The sequence below is a fragment of the Alligator mississippiensis genome, chromosome 3 (genome assembly GCF_030867095.1).
Source record: "Alligator mississippiensis isolate rAllMis1 chromosome 3, rAllMis1, whole genome shotgun sequence".
NCBI lineage: Eukaryota > Metazoa > Chordata > Crocodylia > Alligatoridae > Alligator > Alligator mississippiensis.
The window spans coordinates 242,128,798-242,151,188 of record NC_081826.1 but is presented as its reverse complement, the minus strand read 5'-3'; the positions used below and the strand labels follow the sequence as shown (position 1 = coordinate 242,151,188).

The following is a 22,391-nucleotide window of genomic DNA, read 5'->3' as shown; positions in this document are numbered from 1 at the left end:
AGCTCAACAAGCATTATCCACTTTTCTATAATGTCTAGGCTTCTGGCATTCAGCAGTCTTCCTGGAATGGCATATATATATTAGGTCTGTGAGACACTTCTGGCCCTGATTTGGTTCAGCAGAGATTCAGTCCAATTTGGTGGCTGAATCTCTGAATCCAAATCAAATCAGGAGACCCTTTAATCTCTCTGAATCAAATTGGAACCCTCCGAATCAATTCGGAGAGATTCAGAAAGATTTGGTAATTCAGACATAGACACAGCTTTAAATATTTTTTCTTCATACCTCAAGGTACCAGGTGTCTCACAAATGCTGAGATGCTGGGGCAGATGGAGCACCCCACAGGAACATCGGGGGTTCCTCAGCATGCTTGGCAGCAGACCCAGGAGTGGATCAGAATCACTTCCAGTCCACTTCTGAATATGTCGGGGAGTGCTCTGCCCCCCCCATGCCCTCCTGGCTCAGTGACTGGTGCCTCCTAGGTCTGGGGGGGCACCCAGGGCCCCCCTGTGGCTGACTACCAATCTGGGAGGGCCGGGGGGGGCGGGCCCTGCATGCTCCCCAGTAGACCTGGAAGTGGACCGGAAGTACTTCCACTTCTGGGTTTGCCACCAAGCATGCAGAGGGCCCGCCCATACTCTTGTGGGATGCTCCATCTGCTCCAGCATCGCAGCATTCATGAGTCACATCTGGTACCTCGAGGTATGTAGAAAAAACATTTAGATCTGTCTCTATGGCCGAATCTCTGATTCTCCAAATTGGCATCAAATCTTCAGATTTGGATTCGGCCGAACTGAATCGGGGACAGTGATCCAAATCAACAAATTGAATCACTGTCCCCAATTCAGGCTGAATCTGAATCCAAATTGAGTACGGCCTGTTTCTCACACCCCTAATATGTACAACATCAACATCAATGTATATTCAGTATCAGAAGGTTTGGCAGGGTAGCACCTTATATATAGACTAACTCATTCAGAGAGGCATAAGCTTCAGGCCAGGTACAGAAGTTACACTTATTGTATGGTAGGTGCATAGAAAGCACTCTACAGACATAACTGAACAGACAGCCAGAGCATATAAAGTGCTATAAAAATGGTGGAGCCTTTTCTAATATAACCCTAGATGGAGGCAGTATTAGATTTCAGTGCTGTAAGTTAGGGTGCTGTAATGAACATGCGTACCAGATTCCATCACAATTCACATTAGGTTACATTCTGCTTGCAACCAATGGGGCTTTGTGGCACCCCACTCACTGCTCTTTGTGGTGCAGCAGTCTAGCCTAGGCCAGAACTTGACTCATTTGCCCAAGCACTGGGTTAGCCCTGTCACCAGGCTGTCACTAACAAGAGTCAGTAAAGTCCCCATTTCCAGTCCTCCTCCACCACCAAACTTGTTCCCTCCAACCAGCTATGAGTCTCTGTCTGGTATTATCACTCAGTGTGCAGATTCCATCTACCCTGTCTGGGCATTTATAAAGATTTCAGCTTTTGATTAAATGCCAAGCTGTTTGCTGAACACCATGTTCGCACCAGGGGCGAACATTGTTGTTCAAAATGTACATGTTCATTTTGTACATTGTTGTTTTGAAGTGTCCACAAACAGGTGAAAATGCATTTTTTCCTGGCAATCCTCCAGACACCATTTGGTAGAGCAGCTATGAGCCTCACTGCAGGAATGGCACAGTGGAATGTGGGAATTCTCCCTAACAAGCCCCTCCACTCCTTCCGTTGCCTCCCAGAGAAATGGAGAAGGCTCATGCCTCTGGGCCCTGATGCTTAGGTTTCTCAGCCTTCCCAGCTCCAATAAAAGGGAGATGGAATCCAGGCATCTGGGTTTTCCCTCCTGGAAGGTGGAGTGTGGGTGTTCTGTTCCATGGTCAGTGCTGGGTCATCATCAGCTGCATAGCTTCTGGCCCTGAGTGAGGGAAATGGTCTGGACAGGGGACTCACCAGAGGTCCTTCTGTGTCTCCCTTGTCTGCAGGTTTCACATTTGGGTACAGGAGGCACCATCATGGAGTCCAAGATGCTGGATCTAGGATTGTCACCCAGATACCTGCAGAGGGCCAGAGATGTGTGTAGATGGCACCAGTGGCATGAGAACCAAATTGGACCCTCGATGTGGCAGGTTTGAATGGATAGGTTGATGACTGGTTGTATCTGTGGTACTGCAGCACTTAAATGAGTAACCTAGGCCCAGGAATGCATTGTGATGGTTGCAGAATGAAGCCTACAGATGACCAATTATTCTCTGAAGAAGGCCACTGATGCTGCTATGGAGCTGAGAGTCACAGCACTAGGATAAAGAGTTTATGGACAGGGTGAAAGACTGCTTGGGATCCATCTATGATGACATCTGAGTGCTGTCAGTGCAACCACCTTTGGAGAGACTGTTGCCCTCTTGAAGAGGCATGGCATGGCAGACTGCTGCCTCCCTCCCCCCAGGATGGAGAGCCCCGCTCCAGAGATTTCTCCTTGGTGTGACATGCCTGTGAGTCCAATGCGGGGGTGGGGAGGGGGGTGGAATCCTGGATGGTGGCCACATACTGCATATTGATTGGGACATGTTGGGGGAATTGCTCAAACATGAGGTATGGTGCATGGGAGCCACTGACTCCTGATACAAGAAGCCAGGAAGGTGTCTGGTGGGGCCTACTCTGGAAAACAACAATGGGGGAGAAGGAGACCAGGCTGCCTGGGACCCAATGCTAGGGCTGTCATTGATTCAGCCCCCCTTCCAGGGCCAACTTGCTACCTCCTGCAGCTGCCAGTTGCCAGCATAGGCACTGGGCCCCAAAGAGAATGCGGCATGGGGGGGAGCATTCCACAAACCCATCAAGACAGGCCACTGTAGACCTGGGTCCTGCTGCTGGGGAGCAGTGCATCCTCTGTAAGGAATGGCAGCTCCCTGGACTCCGGTCTAAGTTCTGGAATGGGCAACATTCCACAGTTTTAATATGCGCACACAAAATATGGCTGCTGCAACATTTAACTAAACCAAGGGGTGGCAGTTTTGCCTGCGGCATTCCCTCTGCTACCCCAAGGTTTTGTGTTTAAGTTGAGCCTCCATGGCTTCCTGGCTCCTTCCCCTCCATCAACGTCATAAGTACCCAGTGCAGCCAGGGTCTTTCCTCACTCTCTCAATGTTAACCGAGAAGAAGTTTCCAAGTTCTGGAGTGGGCAACCTTGCCCAATTTTTGTTTAATTAACACACTTAAAGTTTGGCAGCTTCAACATTTGATTAAAATGAGGCACATTTCTTCCTTGTGCTGCACCCCAGTGTGCACTCCTGGGGGAGTTGGGGAAGAAGAAGGGAAGGGGGTCGGCGTGGGCAGCAATGTCCAGAACATAGGTCCAGAGGGGCTGGAGATGCATGGTCCACTCCTAGGACAGATTCATTGAAAGACCTCCAACCTTACTCATCCAGGGAGGGCTCCTGGTTCATGCAGGTGGGGAGGGATGCTGTGGTGCAGGGCCAGAGCAACACACATTGGTGGCTTGTCCTCTTCCCCCATCCCTACACCACATGTGTTTGCTGTACCAGGTGTGGTCCATAGCTGAAGTGCTCCTTCCAGTGGTCTCACTGTCCCACATAGAGCTTCATGAGCCAGGGCAGAAGGGGTTATGCTGGTCCCCTGATGAAGATTGGGGTTGGGGGTGATTTAACTGATGAAATTGGGGACCGTGGGAGCCTAGTGCCTGCTTTCCATCACCTGAGAGAACAGAGTTGTGCAAGATGTGGGCATCATTCTCATCAGCTGCATGAAAGTTGGTGGCCCAGTCATGCCCCAGACACTTGGGATGTGTGTGTGTGTGTCTGCGTGTGTACATGCATGCATGTGAGCTGCACACACACATGCACGCACTCAAACACACAGAGCTGAGGCATCCTGAACACGTGCACACACAGACACATGCACAGAACCCAGACATCCTGAATACACACACATGCACACACACATGCACACATGCACACAGACAAAGAACTCAGGCTTCAAAATGGCAGGGTTTGGGGGCACAGTGTCCCACACCTGGCAGCCAAACAATGGTTGGCTCAAACATTTGGCTCTGTTTGGGAGTCTTCAGCAGCCCAGGGAGCCCACGGGTTTTGTTGGGAGACATGTGAGAGCCCCGCAATACCTGCTGGGCTTGGGTTGTGCAGGCAGGCTTCAAGCCTTCCCCCAACAAGGAGTAACATGTTTTTCTGCTTCCTTTTGACTTAACCTTGGGTGCTTAGAGTAAAGCTTGAAAGTTAGGCTTCTTGAATGCCTGTGCTTAGCCTTATAGGCTAAAGGTGCCACGCTGCCCAGCCTTCTGCCTAACTTTAGACTAATACAGATACATCTCAGTATCAATATCATCAATATTGCTCTATCTGTCTGCTTAATTATATGCGTCACAACCCAAGGGTGTGATTTTGTTTGTGCGTGCTTCGGCACTGCTAAATTATTTCCCACCACTAGGAGCTTTCTTTGCAGGGTACATTTCTCAGTTGCAAAGAGAAATGCACGGTGCAAAGGAGTTCCCGCCACCCGCATGCAAATTTGTGTCCCACTATTGGCTGCTTCTAAATTATTCCTACATGGCGGCTAGCGATTGGCTTGCTAGCCGTATAAGAGGCTTGAGCGGTTTCCGCCTAAGTTGGAGAACTCCGAGGAGAACCCTGCAAGGGAGGACTCCACAACCATCTGGAGGAGGAGGACTTCACGTCTCGTGAAGAACTCTAAGCGCTGCGGAGCCTAATGGACCCAGCGTGTACCTTAAGAAGGCTATAGGGGTCTGATCAACCTCTGGCCTCTCCCCATCGCCGAACGATCCCTCGATGAACCCCTTCCCTGCGCGCAAGTTCCACGGAGCCTAGCAAACTTCGTGTGAGTGTATCCAGAGCTCTTTCTCCGAGTTGTTTTCTTCGGTTGACACGATGGGCTCGCGTGTTTAGAGCCTTCAACCGGATTGGGCTAAAGGTTCACGTGGAAGGAACTCTTGTCCACTTCTCTTCTCTTCTTTTCTGTCTGTAACTGCAACTCAAGCAAGCTTTCCTGCCTGCACCGCGACCATCTACGGTGTAAGTAAAATAATCTTTAATCAACCGCTAAGTGTCCATGCCTAATTCTAGTCCGCTGGCCTGCATTCCCTGACCCGCGTGCCAGGGCTGCTGGCCACAGCCCGCCACGTGCCCCCGAGGGCCTCGGACCGCTCCCGGCCCACAGAATATGTTCATAACAGTTTTTTCCTATATGAAAATTATAATTGATTTAATGAAAAAAGAAAATACAAAGTTAATAACTGAGTTAAAAGATTTAGATTTTTAAAGAGGAAAGCTAGAAGAGCAAGCCATTCACATTTTCATTCAAATATGCAAATTTCACAACCTGAGAGTTATTTGTTTGTAAGGGGTCATGATTATTTCATGGAACAAGAGAGAGAAAGAAAGTTTACATGGGGAGAAACAAATATTGTCAAGAATTTATAAAATTATTTATTTATGAAATTTTAACTTCTTAAAATAAAATTCTATTTTTCATGTTCTCTCATAAATTATAATTTTTCAGAGCATAATTTGTTATATAATTTATTTGTGTAAAGTATCCAAGATCCACATGAGAAGCCAGCTGTTAAGAGGTAAAATACTGTTGAGTCAACAAATATTGGATTTTTACAATACTAGAAACAATTTCATATTGAAGTACAATAGAAGGATATTTTTGTCAATGTCTAGATAAGAATGTAAATCTATTTATTCATCTTTGAGAGACACTGTTCATTTATCAGAGTTGATGCTTTCCAAGAACCATAGCAAGTAATGAGTACCTGTGACAGGTAGGGGTGAACCAATAAAGACTTTCTGGCCTGATGCCAATAGCCAATTATTAACAAGCCATATCGGCCGATACTTATCTGATTGCCAATATGCAGCCCAGCAGCTTGGAGAGCAGAGTCCGGCTGGTAGGTTTGTTGTAGGGGAAAGGACAGGGGGAGAGAAAAGTCCTGGGGGGGCAGATTGAGGTCCTCATGATAAGGGAAGAGGGGGGCTGAGGTTGGGGTAGGCACTGCCTAGCCAGGAGGGCAGGGCAGGGGGCAGGTTGGAGCCATGAGCAGCTCATCAGAGATTGGGGGGAAGGGGTCAGCTCCTGCTATTGCGTGCATCTGCTGGGGTGGAACGTGCCCCCTGGATCTGTGCACGGGGCAAAGGCAGACTGACACTGTGGGCTGGGGTTGGTGCTGACCTCTTCCTGGTGGGGGAGTTGGGCTGGGGCTGCACTCAGGCTGGGCAGCAGTGGTGCTGGCAGGGGGGATCCCCATAACTGTCGCCACCCAGCCCGATCACAGCCCTGGCCAAGCCCCTCTGCCGGGAAGAGCCCAGTGCCAGCCCCAGCCCACAGTGGCAGCATGCCCTGACTGTGCACACTGATCCTGAGGTCATGTTCCCCCACTTCCTTCCGGGGGTGCACATAGCAACAGGAGCTGACACCCTCCCCCACCCCCTGAAAAGCCACTTGTGGCTCCATCCTGTCTCTCCTGCCCGACTGGGCAGCGCATGTCCCAACCCAAGCCTCCCTCCTCCCTCACCATGGGGTCGTCAATCAGCCCCCCAGGCCCTTTCCCTCCCCCCCACTACTTCCTCCCCAACAAACTTACCAGCCAGTACTGCTCTCCAAGCTGCCAGGCATTTATCTGCAACATTATTGGTGATGTTATCAGCGACATCAGCCACAAAAAGCCGATTACTGATAATGTCAATTTGCCTTTTATCAGTGCCGATATGATATGGACAATTGAATTGGTGCATCTCTAGGAACAGGCCAAATTATTATTGTTAGGTCCACAAATTATCCGTTAGGTGCAGTTTTATGTATTCTGTATTAATTCCTCCTTTAAAGGTGAAGAAGAGAGAGATATTCCTCTGAAGTTTTTCCAAACTTTTTCCTGCTATTCCTTTATACATATTTTTTCTCCTTACACATAGTTTTCTTCCTTTGTACTGATCAAACAAAGCACGGAAGCTGATAAGTAAAAGTTTTACTAGACTGGGGGTCTATAGCTGCATTCCAGTCTATCACTCATACCAGGTGGATTTCGCTGTTGTGCAGAGACTCATTCACTCATATTTTGTTGAACAAAGAGTAAAATATGTGGTGCAGAGATCTTACATCTTTTCTCTACACAGGAACAAATGTCACCCATAAGTAGTCCCATTTTCAATGACAGACCTCACTTTTGCAAAGTAAACAGGATTTGGCCCTTTGTTTTTATGAAGTCTTATTTTCTAAGCTCTATTTAAATATTTTTTTCAATTTTCCCTATCAATGGTGGAGTAGATCTTATTCAAAGACTATTTATTTTCTTTTTGTTAGCTTAATTTTTTTTACCAACAAGTTAGTCAGGAAAATATAACTTTGGCGGATTACTTGTTTTTATACATTTAATGTTGCTATTTTTTTTGTCAGGATTGTCACTTGAAGGTCAAATAAAGGATCTTCCTTCCAAAGCAGTGGAAATGATAGTAGCCAGCCTTAGGTCAGTCCTGCCTCTTGAGATATAAAGTTCATTAAATACTTTTAGAAAGTACTACTGCCTGCTTTTTTTTTTTTTTTTTTGCATACCTAGGAATTCAGAATTCTCCTTGACTCTGTGACAAAGCCTATTCTCAATCTTGGTGATTCAGTCCTTTTTTGTTATATTTATTTATTTAATATAATTTTTATGCTTTGTCCGTGGTACATTTTATTTTTAAATAAATTTTAAAATGTGTCACATCTCTCACTGGTTAATGTGATCTCTTTTTAAATATGAACTTATTTTATTATAACTCTGTACCTTGCAGTATAGAGACATTATTTTAAATCTCATGACTACAGATCTCTGGAGGATACTTTGCTCTGTAGAAGAAATAATACCTTTAATTGGTACCTTATTCCCATACTCACCTATAATACTTGGAGAACAGATATACTAAGGAAAAATGGATAGAAATGGGGATGCTTCTGAGGGGAGAAGGATCATGTTATGAAGCTAATGTCACCACATCTTGTATCTATTAATCTTTGCTTGTACCTTGGTTCTACTTGTTCTATACTTTCCCTAAATGCACGGGAGAAAAACATTTTACCTGTGAAGCATGGCATGTAGGGCTGATTGGAAAAGATAGAAGGATTAAAACATCCTTTTCAGCCTTCTCTATGAGCTAGAAACAATCTGAGATTACTGAAAAATAATGTCATGGCAGACCCTCAAAAGGATTTCCCAAATTCTTGTATTATGTCAAGAAATTAAAGTTGCTAGTGAATGGAGAACAATTTGAAATTACAGTGTAAAATGGTATTAAATGAAGTGCTACAATGTCAGTGCACAGTTTTCTTCACAGAAAAGCAACTGTGATTTAACTGCACCCTGTATAATTCACAACACTGCTGGAAATCAGAGGCAGCTGTATGGAAAAGCTACGTTGGATAAAGGGGAGATCTCAAATGTATGTAATTGCGAATGAAGGTAAAAAAATTACAAAAAAAAAAAAATTCTTAGCCTTGAAACACCTTTTTATGATAGCATTGGATCCTTGTCACCTAGGTTATCTGAGGCCTTTTTCAAAGATTAGGATGCTAGCCTTGGCTGTAGGACACCAGAATATATCTACTGTGCCCTGTAGATGGCCTCAGTCCAGTAGTCAGAATTTCAAAATCTCTTCTCAGCTACCGACTACCCCCTGCCTTGAAACTCCTATTATCCCTAGACACCAATGTTTTCTTTAGTAAAGTGCACCTGCCAAATTAGCTGCCTAAATTCGATTCTGACCACATATGAGAACACCTGCCAGATTGGGCAGTAAACAAAACCTGTATTCATTTTGCTTAATAAGGTAGCTCTGCAGCCTAGTAGTTATAGCATTCACTTGGAAAAGGGTAGATCTAGGTTTCAGTCCCTGCTTCAAATATTCATTTAATTACATGAATATTTAAGCATTTAATATGGACTATTCTTTGGAACAGGGATAGAAATTTAAGTGTCTCTGTTCCCAGGTGAATGTCTGAACCACTAAGCTGTAGGGTCACTTGCATCCCCTGTCCTGCCTTCCTTTGTGAATATTTAATTAGTCCAGAGTTACATTTTCTTTCACTCTTCTCCTCAACCTCCCCACTCACATAACTATTTAAGGAGTCCAGGCAAACTCAAACAGCTTCAACAGGAGGGACTGAAATAAACCTTTCACTAAGCACTTTGCAGCCAGATGGTCAAAGCAGTTGTGTGGAAGATGCAGGTTCAGAACCTCTGAGGAGTTGGAGGGAAATGAAACCAAGTCTGCTCACATCCTGAGTAAGTTCTTTAAACAAGTGGACTATTTAATAAGTTAGAGGTTCCACCATCTGCTGCTGCTCTATTACTATGTTTTCAATGTCTGATTCCAGGAAAGGCCCAAGGTTGTGAATCACAAGGGAAGCACAAGACCCTAAGAGCATTTCCTGTTGACCAATTTAGATTGCTTCATTCTTTGCATGATAACTCCTGTGGAACTTAGGCACTTAACTCTCTCCATACAGTTTATGGAGAGCTTAGATTTCTAACTTGGGACTGTGTATTCTATTAGGAGTCGGACAGCTAAAAGCCTTTTAGTAAATTAGCTTGGGGGACCACTATTCAAATACCATTTCTGCAGTCTGAGCTAGCTCATTCATAACTAGCGTGTGCACCTCTGCATGATCCCGACTTGTGTGTTGTTTTGTACGGACATACCTATTGAGTGAGGCACATAAGCTCACTATACAATGGGGAGAGTTGAACAGATTCCAAACAGCACATATACTTAATAGGGAGCTGCCTACTAGGGCAGTGCAAAGCTTCATGTGCGGATTCGATTTGGAGATTTGGCCCGATTTGGTGGTCGAATCTCCAAATCCGAATTGAATCAGGGGACCAATAAAGAGGTCCAAATTGATTCAAAGCTCTCTGAATCTTTGGAAAAGATTTGGAGAGCTTCGATGATTTGGGCAGTCCACACCAGCTGTAACAGGGAGCTGGAGCCAGACTCCATGCTGGTAAGTGGGGGGGAGGTGGTTGGAGGAGAGGGGAAGGGACCATGTGAGGACCCCATCAGCCCCCATCCCCTGCTTGCTCCCCCAGCTCCCCCATGGCTGCCCCGCCCACCCCAACTCCCAATGTTTTAAAAAAAAAGCCCCCACTCACTGGGTGCTGCCAGGCAAGAGGGCAATCCCTGCTGTGCCCTTATTGCCCCATGCTGCATGGGAGGCTCTGTCATGAGCTCCCTGACCCTTGCCCCCTATCGCAGCCCCCCCATGGCTGCCCCGCTCGCCCCTGCTTCATCCCTTTAAGAAAAAAAAAAGGAAAAAAACCCCAGATTCACCAGCTCCTGCAGCAGCCTCAGGGCTTTAGGAGGCTCATGCAGAGCCCGCCACATGGCACGGGGAAGCGAGAGGCAGTGGCGATCACCCCCCTGCCAGGCAGGAATGGTAAGTCCAGGGTTTTTTTTTTCCTTAAAGGGCCAGAGCTGGGGTTGGCAGGGCAGCCTTGGGTGGGGTGTAGGACTGGGGAGGGGTTGAGGGGCTCATGCAGAGCACCCCATGCAGTGGGGGGCAGTAGGGATTGCCCCCTGCCCAGCAGCACCCGGTGAGTTGCAGCTTTTTTTTTTTTCAAAGAGCCAGGAGCTGGGGCAGGCAGCGTAGCCATTGCTGGGCTGGGAGAGCAGGCAGGGGATTGGCCTGGATGATTCAGAGATTCAGCAGCAGCCAAATCTCTGAATCAGATTTGGCCGAATCTATTTGGGACAGTGATTCGAATCACTGAATCGAACCACTGTCCCCTGAATTGGCTGAATACAAAGTGAATGCTAGCTGCTTTGCATAGGCCTACTGCCTACACTAACCAAACTCAGGATGCAGCTGTCTAGAACTAACTAGTAGGAAAGTACTAAAGACAGTGAGGTTTCTGTTTGGCTGAGGCCTCTTTAAATGTTTGGCTCCAAATATCAACTGACTGCACTTAGTTTGCATAAATATTTTAATGCTGTAGTAGCTGTAGGAGTTGTGACTCAGAATAATTTCATTATAAAATCATGTATCCAGAAGTAGGTGAAAATTGCTAATAATTTGTGGCAATAATCAGATCCTTAAACACATTCTTTTTTAATGTTTTTGTATTCATTTTGAATTAACTTTGTGCAATTATTCTAGTGAGTTAGCTTGTTGGAAAAAGTGATCATTGATTCAACAAATTCCAAGTAGATAATGAAGAACAACACCCTCATGTATGTTTATATGGTATAATATCTGTGTGAGATTAAAACCAGGGCCCATTTATGTAAAAACAAATTCCTTTTCTATGAACACACAAACTGTGAATCTAATTTCTAGAAGTAAAGGCTGCCTATACACATGCTTTGACATATTCTAATTAGAATGCATTGGATCAGACTTGATTAATTGAGTCTTCTCTTCTTTCTAATTAGCAGCATCGCTTGTATTGGCCCCTGTAGGTTTAAAAATGACCACTGGGATGCTTTAACTAAATCTCACTGAATGAGTTTTAGTTATTGCATCCCACGGCCATTTTTAGACATGCAGGAGTTTAATGCATGTGACACTGTGGCATTTTAATTAAAGTGGCTCCCCAGGAACTGCTCTAATTAGCCCCTCCCGCCCCCCCCCAACTCCAAGCATGTGTATAGGCACTCAAAATTTCTGTTAAAGAAATCATACCACATGATTAATTGTCTTACTGAATCCCTCATAGTTAAAGTTTGACAATACTGGAAATGAAATACATAGGACTCAGTTGTAGAACAAGAATTATTTAGATCAGGGCTGTTCAACCAGTGACCTGCAGTGATCAGGGCTGTCCAGCCAGTGATGTCTTGGTCCTGAAAGGTTAATTTGTGACCCCTGGGCTCCCAGTCCAGGTGCTGCTCCCCTCATTGCTCTTCTCCTGCCACCAGACTCTCCAGGCTGCCCCTCCTGTTTCTACTGCCTCCCCTGTGCTCAGGGGTGGGGTTGCATAGCCCTTAGAACTGAGGGAGCCTGCAGCTTAGTGGTTTGGAAGGCCCTGCAGACTTAGTTTTTGTGGGGTGGGCAGGCCCATATAGCACAGTGCAGTGCAGTAAGGGGTGGCACATTGCAAGGGCATGTTGTAGGGAGGGGCATGTGATGGGGCACAGTGCAATGTAGCAGGGGCATGTGGTGCAGCACAGCACAGCAGGGAGCTTCATATACCAGGCTGAGAGGTAGAGAACACATGGTGTGGTGTGTGGCCCAGCTGCTCAGAAGTTGGACAGACCTGATTTAGCTAATGATCTCAATTAAATGTGTGGAGTTTCTTTTAATAGATATGATTTACTTGAGTCAGAATTAGAACCATGATCTCTTTTACAAATGTTCAGAAAATATTATATTTCAGTCAGGTCTTTTCCAAGTTTGTTCTTAGTCTCAAGGCATTTTGGGAAACTTTAACAAAATTTTCTTTGGCCATATTTGAGTTAAAATAAGTAAACCAAAAAAACCACCAAACAAATCCAACCTTTTTCCCCCTCTTCTTCAATTCATTCAGGTTCTTTCTGCTTGCAGACACAAAACTACATTAATTAAAAATGTCCAATTTGCCTGATTTGATACTCAGTGAGAGTGTCTACATGAGACACCAAAAGTGCAGCAGACTAATTCTACTGTGCATTAGTGTGTCATGGCAAAAGCCATGCTAGTGCTCTAATGTGGAGTAGAATTAGTCTAAAAGATGTGTACTGTGCAATAGCACCGATTATGGTGCATTAATGCATGTGAAGACGTGTCAAGTGGTGATAAACAGTTTATGTTGGTTCAAACTTGGGACCCCATCCAGTGTATAGTTACCAATGTGAGTAATCCAATTAAGCTCAGTAGGATAATTTATGTGCATACACCCTTATGCACTTGTTAACTTAGTTCAATAGAACACCGTATGTGCTCAGTTAATTTCAAATCTATATATGTTGTGGGATCTTGGCTTCTACTTCAAACATAAATGCACCTGTGCTTATCTCTGTATGCCAGAACGTAGCATTTTGTTTATTACAATCTAGCTGTGGTGCATTTAGTCCATCATGTGCTCATTTGAATCTAAATTCGGAAGAAAATGATTTCAATCACTTTTAGGAAAAGGCAAGGGTATCCAGTGCCAAAACATTCATGAATTGAATGTTTTAACTGAAAGTTTGAATGCACAAAAGTGAGGGTGTATAAAATACTGGACCCACTGAAGTCAGTGGCAAAACTAAGACTGATTTCAGTGGGACCATGATGTTATCCCAAGGTTTTCAGAATGGCATACCGTGGTCTTTTATATAAAACTCTGTTTGCACTTTCAAAAGTTCATATGAGTATTGGGTCAAAACCAAGAAAATAAGGGCAAAGAAAGTCTAATTAAATTTTTACCTTTGGATTTGAAATCCTGGAACTATTTTGAATTTTATATTCAAGTGCACCCAGAATCTGGAAGCAGATACAGTTAAACCTATTGACTTTTGTTTGGTGTCATTCTAAAACTGTACATATGGGCAGATTTACCCATAAATGGATTTAGGTCCACTTAAGATGGTTCACTGAGCTTAGTGAACATGCAGACATAGTTTTGGTGAGTTAAGAGCTTTCAATAAAACTTCAAAATAAGCAAGTTTCTGAAGATTCTCCATTTTATTGCAAACACTTCACATGTTGTCTCCATCTTTGATTTTTCCATTACATTTTTATAAGCAATGTTCTTTAAAAAATGTGTATGAATTAGGAATAGGAATGGCATTACATTCCTGGCTTCTTTTATGCTTATGGCTTCTGCAATAATTTTGACACATTGTATAGCCAGATATACAAGAGTATGAGGGCCTAGAACATAATACTGTGTTGGTGTAAGATGGAATAAGAAGGATTTTTATATGCTTTATTGTTAATATACTCTTCTGCTGCAAGTTTCAAATACTAGAATTTTATTTCATAGCATATCAAGTATAACTTAAAATATACAATTAACTGCTTATTTAAGATTACTTATAAATGTACATACATACAGTATCTTTTGAGGTCTGTAATACATTTTACAACATTATCAAGTACATTGTGTGTACTTCTTCTACTCTTCTATAAAGGATGGAGTGTGGAAATAATTTCACACTGCATATAATGCATTTGATATGAAGGAAACTTGAAAATTATTTAGTTACAGATTTTTCTGACCAGGCTTGCAAAATGGCATATTTTATGTTAATGGGCAAGCATTTGAAAATGAACTTGAATATTAAACACAGTAAGTTTGGGTTTTGACATGCATGCAAGCATGGCTGATGTACAATATAGAAAACATGTTATTTAACTGTTTCAGTTCTCTTCACATATCTGGACAAAAAATTATAGACATAAATGGGGATTCTTTGTTATTCAACATTTATAGCTTAAAAATTTAGAACTTGCCATCATACTCCCAGACTTGTAACACTATTATGTATTGTTGTGACCAATGTGGAAGTGAAATTAAACTAATAAAGTTAATGAAATTAAAAAAAAATGGATATGTTTTTGGAAGAGGCCAACAGCAATTGTTTCGTAAATCAGAAAAATTAGCATGTGCTCATTTGAGTTAGCAGAACAGCCCTGGCAACCTGTTGTCAAGAGAGGAAGCCTTTCTGGTGGTAATAAGGGAACATAGTCTCTCAGTCTAGCTAAGGTTATTAGTTCCTGTCCAGGGCCTGAGTATCTGAAGACTATGTGATTAATGTCTTAATGAAGGGTATGATTCAACTTCTGTTGAACTCAGTGGCTAAACTCAGATTGACTTCAGTGGTGTAAGCTTGACCCTTAAATGACCATTTTAACAGACAAGATCATTTATATGTCTGTCATAGAGATAAATGAGAGGCACAGAGGTTGGAAAACAGTACTTTAGGAGAGGTATCAATGAGGGATACTATTGCCAGCTAGTTGAAGCTGCTCAAACACAGCTGAATGTACTGGTGATTTGGATATGGAAACATACCCATGAGTTGTCAGCATTGCTGCTGATTTGCCATTGAAATCCTTGTACGCAGCATATAAGTATTTTTGAACAAGACAGGTAAAGGATGCAGCATTCTGTGTCCTGCACTCATCCATTTCTTTTCTCATTAGGATGACTGTGCCTAGAGTCCATTCTTTTCCAACCACCTGGAGAATGTGACAGTATTCACTTACAGGGTGAAAAATTGTTGATTATTTCCTAGGAGACTTCCCATAAGTTATAGGTAATATGATGTGAGGCTTTTACAACTGGCAGTATTTTGCTATTGTTAGGATTATAAAAGGATTTAGGATAAAAGCCAAAAACAGGTGACACATACATGCTTTGGTTGGCCTATTAGTCAGCCATCAATGTGTACTTAACTGAAATGTCACATTTTCCATTCAGACAAAATATCAGCTAACCTGCAAAATTATTTTTGCAGTTGCAGCACACAGGAAGCTAATAGTTAACAGTAAACATATTTTTCTAAAGCATATTTCTACTGAAAGAGCAAAGCATTACAGTAGACCGGATGTTTTAGGTCATTTATTTTGTTTTTGCTCTGGGTCATTTTACAAAAGCACTTCTGCTCTCTAGCGTTAAAATGAGAGCCACTCTACTCCCCAGATATTACCCAGCAGCACTTGGGGGCTCTTAATGATTAATACCATCACAGTCCAGCCACAAACCTTTCTGGCGCAGATAATGCCAGGCAGCAAGCACGCTTGACACTTTTAATGTATAATTAAGTAGAAAAAGTCAGCACTCAGTATGCAAATTTTTCAAAATGATAAATGATGCCATACAGCAGTAGGGATTGATTTGGTGTAAATGAAACTAATTAAGGAAATGTCAAACATAATTAATAAAACAGGTTTAAGCTGCAAAACATTGTCAATTGAATGAATGAGGAGGCATTGGCTCCCATTGTTTCTGCTTTATTTAGGGCTTGTGTTTAGCTTGTACTCTGTTCCTAAATGCACTTTCTCTACCTCACACCCTCCACTACCAATTCCCAGAGAGGGGGAAAATAAATTTGCTTGTCTCTCCACTGACTGCAGAAATTAATTGCAGAAATCTTGTCCCATCCAAGTGTTACATTCACTCACAGGACATTAACATAACTAATTTGAAAGAGCCCAAATGACTGCATAATAGAGCACTGTCAGTATGCCTGACAGTCTTTGGTCATACCAAATTAGCTTGGTTTTCTAATTGAAATTTTTTTCCTAGGACTCTCTTCATAATTTTTTTTCAGCTATTCATTTTTGATAAGAACAAAGGTTTTATAATTTACAAAAGAGTGCTTGACCTATAATTACTAGGAGGAAATTAGGGGAGGTAGAAAAGTCAGATTTAGTCCTGGTAATGATGCTAGAGACCTTGCTCCCTCTAGGGAGTCTGAAGAATAATGGAATCTTCTATTTTTACGGGCGACCTGTGCACTGGTGCTGACTCTGACTGTGAATCCACTTTACCTTGCAGATCACTTGTTTAACACTAAAAGTGCCAACAGAATCACAGGCCATTATTCCAAATGTCATTCTGTGCCAATGCCATTTCCAAATGTCCTTCCCTCCAAATGAATGAATCAAAGAACATCTGCCAGTCCTCTTTTCTTGTCCTTGTGCATTTTCCCTTATAGGAGTTTTACAAAAAATAATCAGTGATCAATTTGGGCAAGAAGGGATACTAATAAGAGTTTTACTTTTAAAAAATAGTGCTAACATGCTTCTTTAAGAAAAAAAGTTATAGAGCCTGAATCTTTCTATAGAGAACTGGTTTTAGAAGGTACCTTCTTTTTTATAGTGTCAAAGGCTTTTTTCCTTCTAATTCACTCTCTCCCTTTGCATATCTGATTCTTCCTGCATTTAGAGAAGCCAAACTGTAGAATATGAACCTGGTTCTCTAACTTCCAGACTGGATGCCCTTATCCTTGATTGATGTTTCCAAGTTAAGGTTAACATTTAAACTACAGAAAAAATATACAGATTACAGCCATACCTTCTGTTTCGTATTCATGAATTACACATTTAACCTGATCCAGAAGTCCATCTTGTCATTACATTTTAGAAAGACATAGAAAATCTGTTTACAGCATGTCATAAAAAACAAAAATTACCCTAGCAGACACTTTAAATACTTAGCTCTTCTGAAAGTCAAGCCTCTTTAAAATTTATGTCTGAAATTTTTGCTCTAAATCTTTAAAAAGCTAACAGTTAACTAAAAAAATACATAATGTGTAAACCTCCTCCCTATTCATTTTTTGTCTGCTTTGTTAACTAACAAAGTTTATTGATAGATCTGCTGAGGAAGAAAAAGGCACAAAAAGCAGCTATATTTGATTCTGGCCCATTACAAAAATCAATACTTGCCAAACAGAGAGACATAAAAGTAGGTGAAAAAGGTTTGGGTCTTCCAAATCTATTTTTTAGAAAGCAGTTGCTGTAGTTTTTCAGATCAATATCAGCTTATTTAAACTTTTATATACTAGCGTTTGAGGAGAAAATTACCGTATTTTATCTATGTTGTTGATTAACTCTGTGAATTACCATTTCCTGTGCTTGGATAAAATCCAGATTATGCCATAGAAATGTACATTGAACAAACAGAAAATGTTTCCTTAAAATGTACAGAAAAATCATCAGATTAATACAGTTATTATCATGATGGTGATGATAATTATTATTAAAGCCATGTGGGTTCCTCAGCCTGGTGATGGATACCATATCCCCTTAGGGCAAATACAGCACAGGAAGTGAAATTCTTCTTTTCTATCACTACAGGCACCTCCATGCAATTTTGGAGTGACCTGTAATGATTTTCATGGGACCATTCACTTTCCATCCCTAGTCCTAGAGTTTGCAGCTAAGGCTGTCTAAAAAGTTCCTAGTTGTGTGGATTAGTTTTGAATTAGTATCATTTATCCACCTGACTAGAATTTTTTCCATTACTAATCTCTTGAATCACCTTGACACCTCATCATCTAAGTGCAGTGATATAGCCAATAAATCCCAAGTCTGTAAACCGAAGAACCACTAGATGAGCATTCTGGAACCCTTACTAAAAACTTAAGGGAAGTTTGATATTCTTTTCTTGCTCATTATTTTTTCATGTTGTCCTAAAAGTATACTTCTGAAGAGGAAATTTATCCCTAAGCATCAGGTATCTTCTATAAAATTACTGGAGAAGTCCTTCCTTCCAGACCAAGCTATTTTGTAGCTCAACCAGAAAGCTCTAATGTCTGTTTTATTGGAAAGATACCAACTAGTTCATTATAATGGTAATTATGGCCTTAAAATCTGATTTTTAACCAGTTTCAAATGATGAAAGTTAAACATTGTGCTGTGAGATCAATATAGTTAGACTTGTTAAGAAAGTATAAATATGTCTAGCAATTTAATACCTCTAATATAGCTTTGTTTGCTAAGTTTTCTCCCTTTTACATCATATTCCATTATATGAGAGAGGATTTTTTGTAAATGAAAAACAAATATATCCTTTAGACAATTTGTCTAGTCTTTTCACCCTCTTCTGTGCATGCAAAACCCCTCTTACTATGGAGGAATTGCTTTGTTTAAAATCTCTAATTTAAATATTACCATCATATCATTAGGCCATACATACTCACTCTGTCAAGGGAGCAGTGAAAATTCTTAGTTCCACAAGATGCTTTTTATTGCCCACAGGTATTACCACTGCCTTGCCTGGATTGAGTTTAGGCCAGCTGGTTTCTGCCCAATATCTTACCACGGCCAGATGCTAAGACAACAAGCAGACTGTAGGAGTTAGGCTGAGAGTATAACAGAATTGAGTGTCTTTAACATCAGTACATTAACACCAACTGCCTCAAAATCTTTCACAGCTGTCACATAAATGTCAGAAAAGAGAGGGGATGAGATGGACTCTTGGGACGTCTTTACAAAAAAAGGGCCTCCCAGAATGTGTGTATTCTCTGAATCCTCCTAGAATACTTCATTGTAATGCAATCCTATCAAGTAATGAAGGGGTGACAGTTCTTCCGTTGACCTCTCCTATTAGCAAGTTATGAGAAGAATACAAAGAGCTTTTAAATTAAATTTAATTGTCATTGATCCCTTCTGATTTGCTGTAACTTGTACAATTCATTACTCATTTTACTTAGGAGATGAAAGTGGCTCCTCAGGTCAGTGGAATCTGGGATCCTCTGTAGTAAGAAAGACTGAATTGGAGTTTGTTGCTTATCATTTCTCTAAATATGCCAGTAAAGGCAATCCAGGATGTGGTTATATTTAGTTAACATATAAGCTTTAGTTATTTAGATTTATGAAGTAAGAAGGGACTCCTATCTTACATGGTAGATTCCTTTGACAATTGTTTAAAAGCATGACTCAACATGTCAGAATGAATAACAATGCAAACACATACAACGTTAGAGAGCCATACAGCATAGTTTTAAAATAATTTCCCATATTTCTTATGTATCAAATGAAAATAGTCTTTCCTATTTCTGTGATCATATAAAAAATTTGCAGAATTGAAGGACAGCAGATTTGGGTAAATAGAGTAATGGAATATCCTATCCAAAGAAAGATGGCCATCGCAAGGAATGATAGCCAGTACAAAATTTCCTGAAGATGTGATCTGAAGCAGGATGGTATGCAGAAAGAAATAATCTCAGGTGCAACAGAGAGATTTGGATGCTATAGCATGCATATGGATATATATACATAACATATATATGGATATATAGTGTTATATACTCTACTACCGTCTACTCAATAGAAATTGCATAGGTTCATTAGGAAATCAACTTCTTGTACCTATAATGACATTTGGTAAAGCTAGTGAATAAACAAGAAAGCAAAAATGCAATCACATTGATTTGTGCTTCAGAAAAGCAAAGGAGAAAAACATTAATCTTTGACAAAGGCAAAGGGCAAGATCGAGCATGGGAAAATGTAATTTCTCCTGCTTGTAAAGGGAATCTTTTGCAAAAAATGTATAGTAGGCAAATCACTTACCACAGGATATGTTGCTGGCACATCAGCCATATTGAGCCAACTAGTTTTACCACTGGACTTAGTGGCTAGGGACAGACATTCAAAAAGCCTGAACCTGAATTGATTCAATCTTTGCAGGTTAGTCTAACCTGGCTAGGCTAAATCAGTTGTGTAACCAGACAGACATCCCAGAAATGCAGGAACATGCCTGCAATGGCTTGGGCTAGAAGCTGGGGGGTGCTAGAGCAGCCCTTGGCAGGACGCTGTGATTAGGAAAGCAGGTAATTGATAGAACAACAGAGGGACATTACCAGCTACTTGTTGATTCTACCTATTGACTCAGCATGGACTGTAGCCAGCATGTGCTCTGCTAGCTAATACACAGATGCCTCTCCACAAGGCAGAGGGGAGAGGGGGGAATTCCTGCTTCGCAGGGAGTGGTGAGGGGGAGGGGGTGAGCAGCCCACAGTCTGTGCTGGAGCTGCAGCCAAGGAGCAGAGGGGAGGGGCCAGCCCTGCTATGGAGCAGAGAGCCCCGCCCAGCCCAGAGAGCATGCTAGGACACTGGGGGTGTCTGGTTTATCTTAAACCAGCAAGGGGTTCTCGGACAGATATTACAGAAACTGTTTTGAGCCAAATCAGTTAAGTCTGATACTACATTCTGATACTACAGGTTTATCTCAAACTGGTCTCAGACATTCTCAAACTGGTTTATGTGCACTGAACATCTCTTCTGTTACAGGTTTAAACCAGTTTCTGATTACTTATACCGGTTTATGTGTAATGTCTGCCCCTAGCCAGTATGTCTGTTGACTTTTCAATTTCAAGCCCCTGTGCAACTCGATTTGTGAAGGCTAAAGTAAGAAAGACATGTGATAAAATATGTTGTGTGTAGCAACGGAGATATCAGTTCTTCCCTTGTATCATTTCCCTGTTTGAGGTGTGCTGTAGTTTTAGTCTTGAAATAACATTTTTAAAGGTAACCTATAATAGTACAAACTACCTCAGGGTGTGTGACTGCAATGCTAACGTTATTAAGTTTGTGACCCAGTGAATGGTCTATGTTCATGTATATTTCCATGTCATTAATATGCAAAACTATTTTCCTTTTAATTTCTTCTGCTTGTAGACTATATGAAGAAAGATGAGCCTATTACCTTAAGCACTGGCCAGCCTGTATCACAGATACATTCTCTTTGGAGAGGATAAGCGTTGTTCTTTTCTCTGTTTCAGTAGGTGAGGATCGAAGACAGTATAATATTAGCATTGTTGGACCATCCTGGAAAGTTATCTAAAAATTTAAGACCATTTTAAAGGAAATATATTTTCTAGAATGTCTGTAGCCATTTCTTAGGAACTGTAAGTATCTAGTACATTATGACAACCCATTACTGTTTCTGTAGAATACCAATAGGGCCTTGGCATCCTAAATTCTAGAGAAGGCGTATCCAACTTACTAGTGACTCTGGTCCATATCCAGACCATAGACCTCTTTGTAGGCTAGATCCAGCTTGGAGCATAAAAGCAGCCACCATGGCCACTGTGGCAGTGGCAATTGTGACAGCAGTGGCAACAGGTTCAGAGGTGGTGATGGGAGTGGTGGGTCCGGGAGTGGTGAGCGGTTCAGGACAGGTCAGCAGGAGTATGAGGTATCTGGCAGTGGTGGGAGTCCAGGGGTAGCTATGGTGCTAAGCCAAGTTGGCCAATGATGATCATGGCCAGCAGGGCTGGAGGACCCCACATTCTGTGGCAGGCCATGTCCCCAGATTACAGTAGCTTGCCAGTAGCCCAGCAGGCTGGATAGATAGGTTCCTCTGGCTAAATTTAGCTTGTAGGCCATATGTTTGACCGCCTGTTCTAGAATATAGGAAGGCAGCAAAGAACATTAATTTTATGGTTGTTCAAAATTTGTAATTCCAGATATACCGGAAGATTTTAAGTCAGTATACACTGGAAAATATTGACTATATTTGCTTTAAAAAAATGTTTCCCTGAATAACATTGGCATCTTTCACATTGGTACATTTTAACATTTTAGGTCTAAATTGGTAAAAAGAAGAAATTAAATCATTCAATGCCTCAAAACAATACTAGTGCATTATGAAAAAAACCCAACCTGTCAACTTTTATAATCATTAAATAAAAAAAAGAAGATCACATGCATATTTCCTTATTGCTCTTTTTTCTACTTTCAGGTTTAATGAAACAGATCATTTTTCTACACTACTAACTTTCTTATTTCAAGAACACCATGGAAGTAAAGCCCTGTGTAAGTATTAAAAATATTGCTTCATTTACAGTTTCCAGTAATACTTTTCATAAGAAATCTCATGACAAAGACAGTGAAAACAGGAAAAACAATAGGAAAGTTTATGGCGTATAAAATGAATTCCTCAAAAGAATT

General features: G+C 41.8%; 1 long non-coding RNA gene across 1 annotated transcript; it reads left to right on the top strand.

Moving 5' to 3' along the window:
* The first annotated feature begins 888 nt into the window (after window positions 1-888).
* LOC106738849 (uncharacterized) lies at window positions 889-22,258 on the top strand. The gene is made up of 3 exons (XR_001372018.3): window positions 889-2,491; window positions 21,117-21,223; window positions 22,183-22,258. It is a non-coding gene; the product is annotated as an uncharacterized LOC106738849 (long non-coding RNA).
* Window positions 22,259-22,391: the final 133 nt, after the last annotated feature.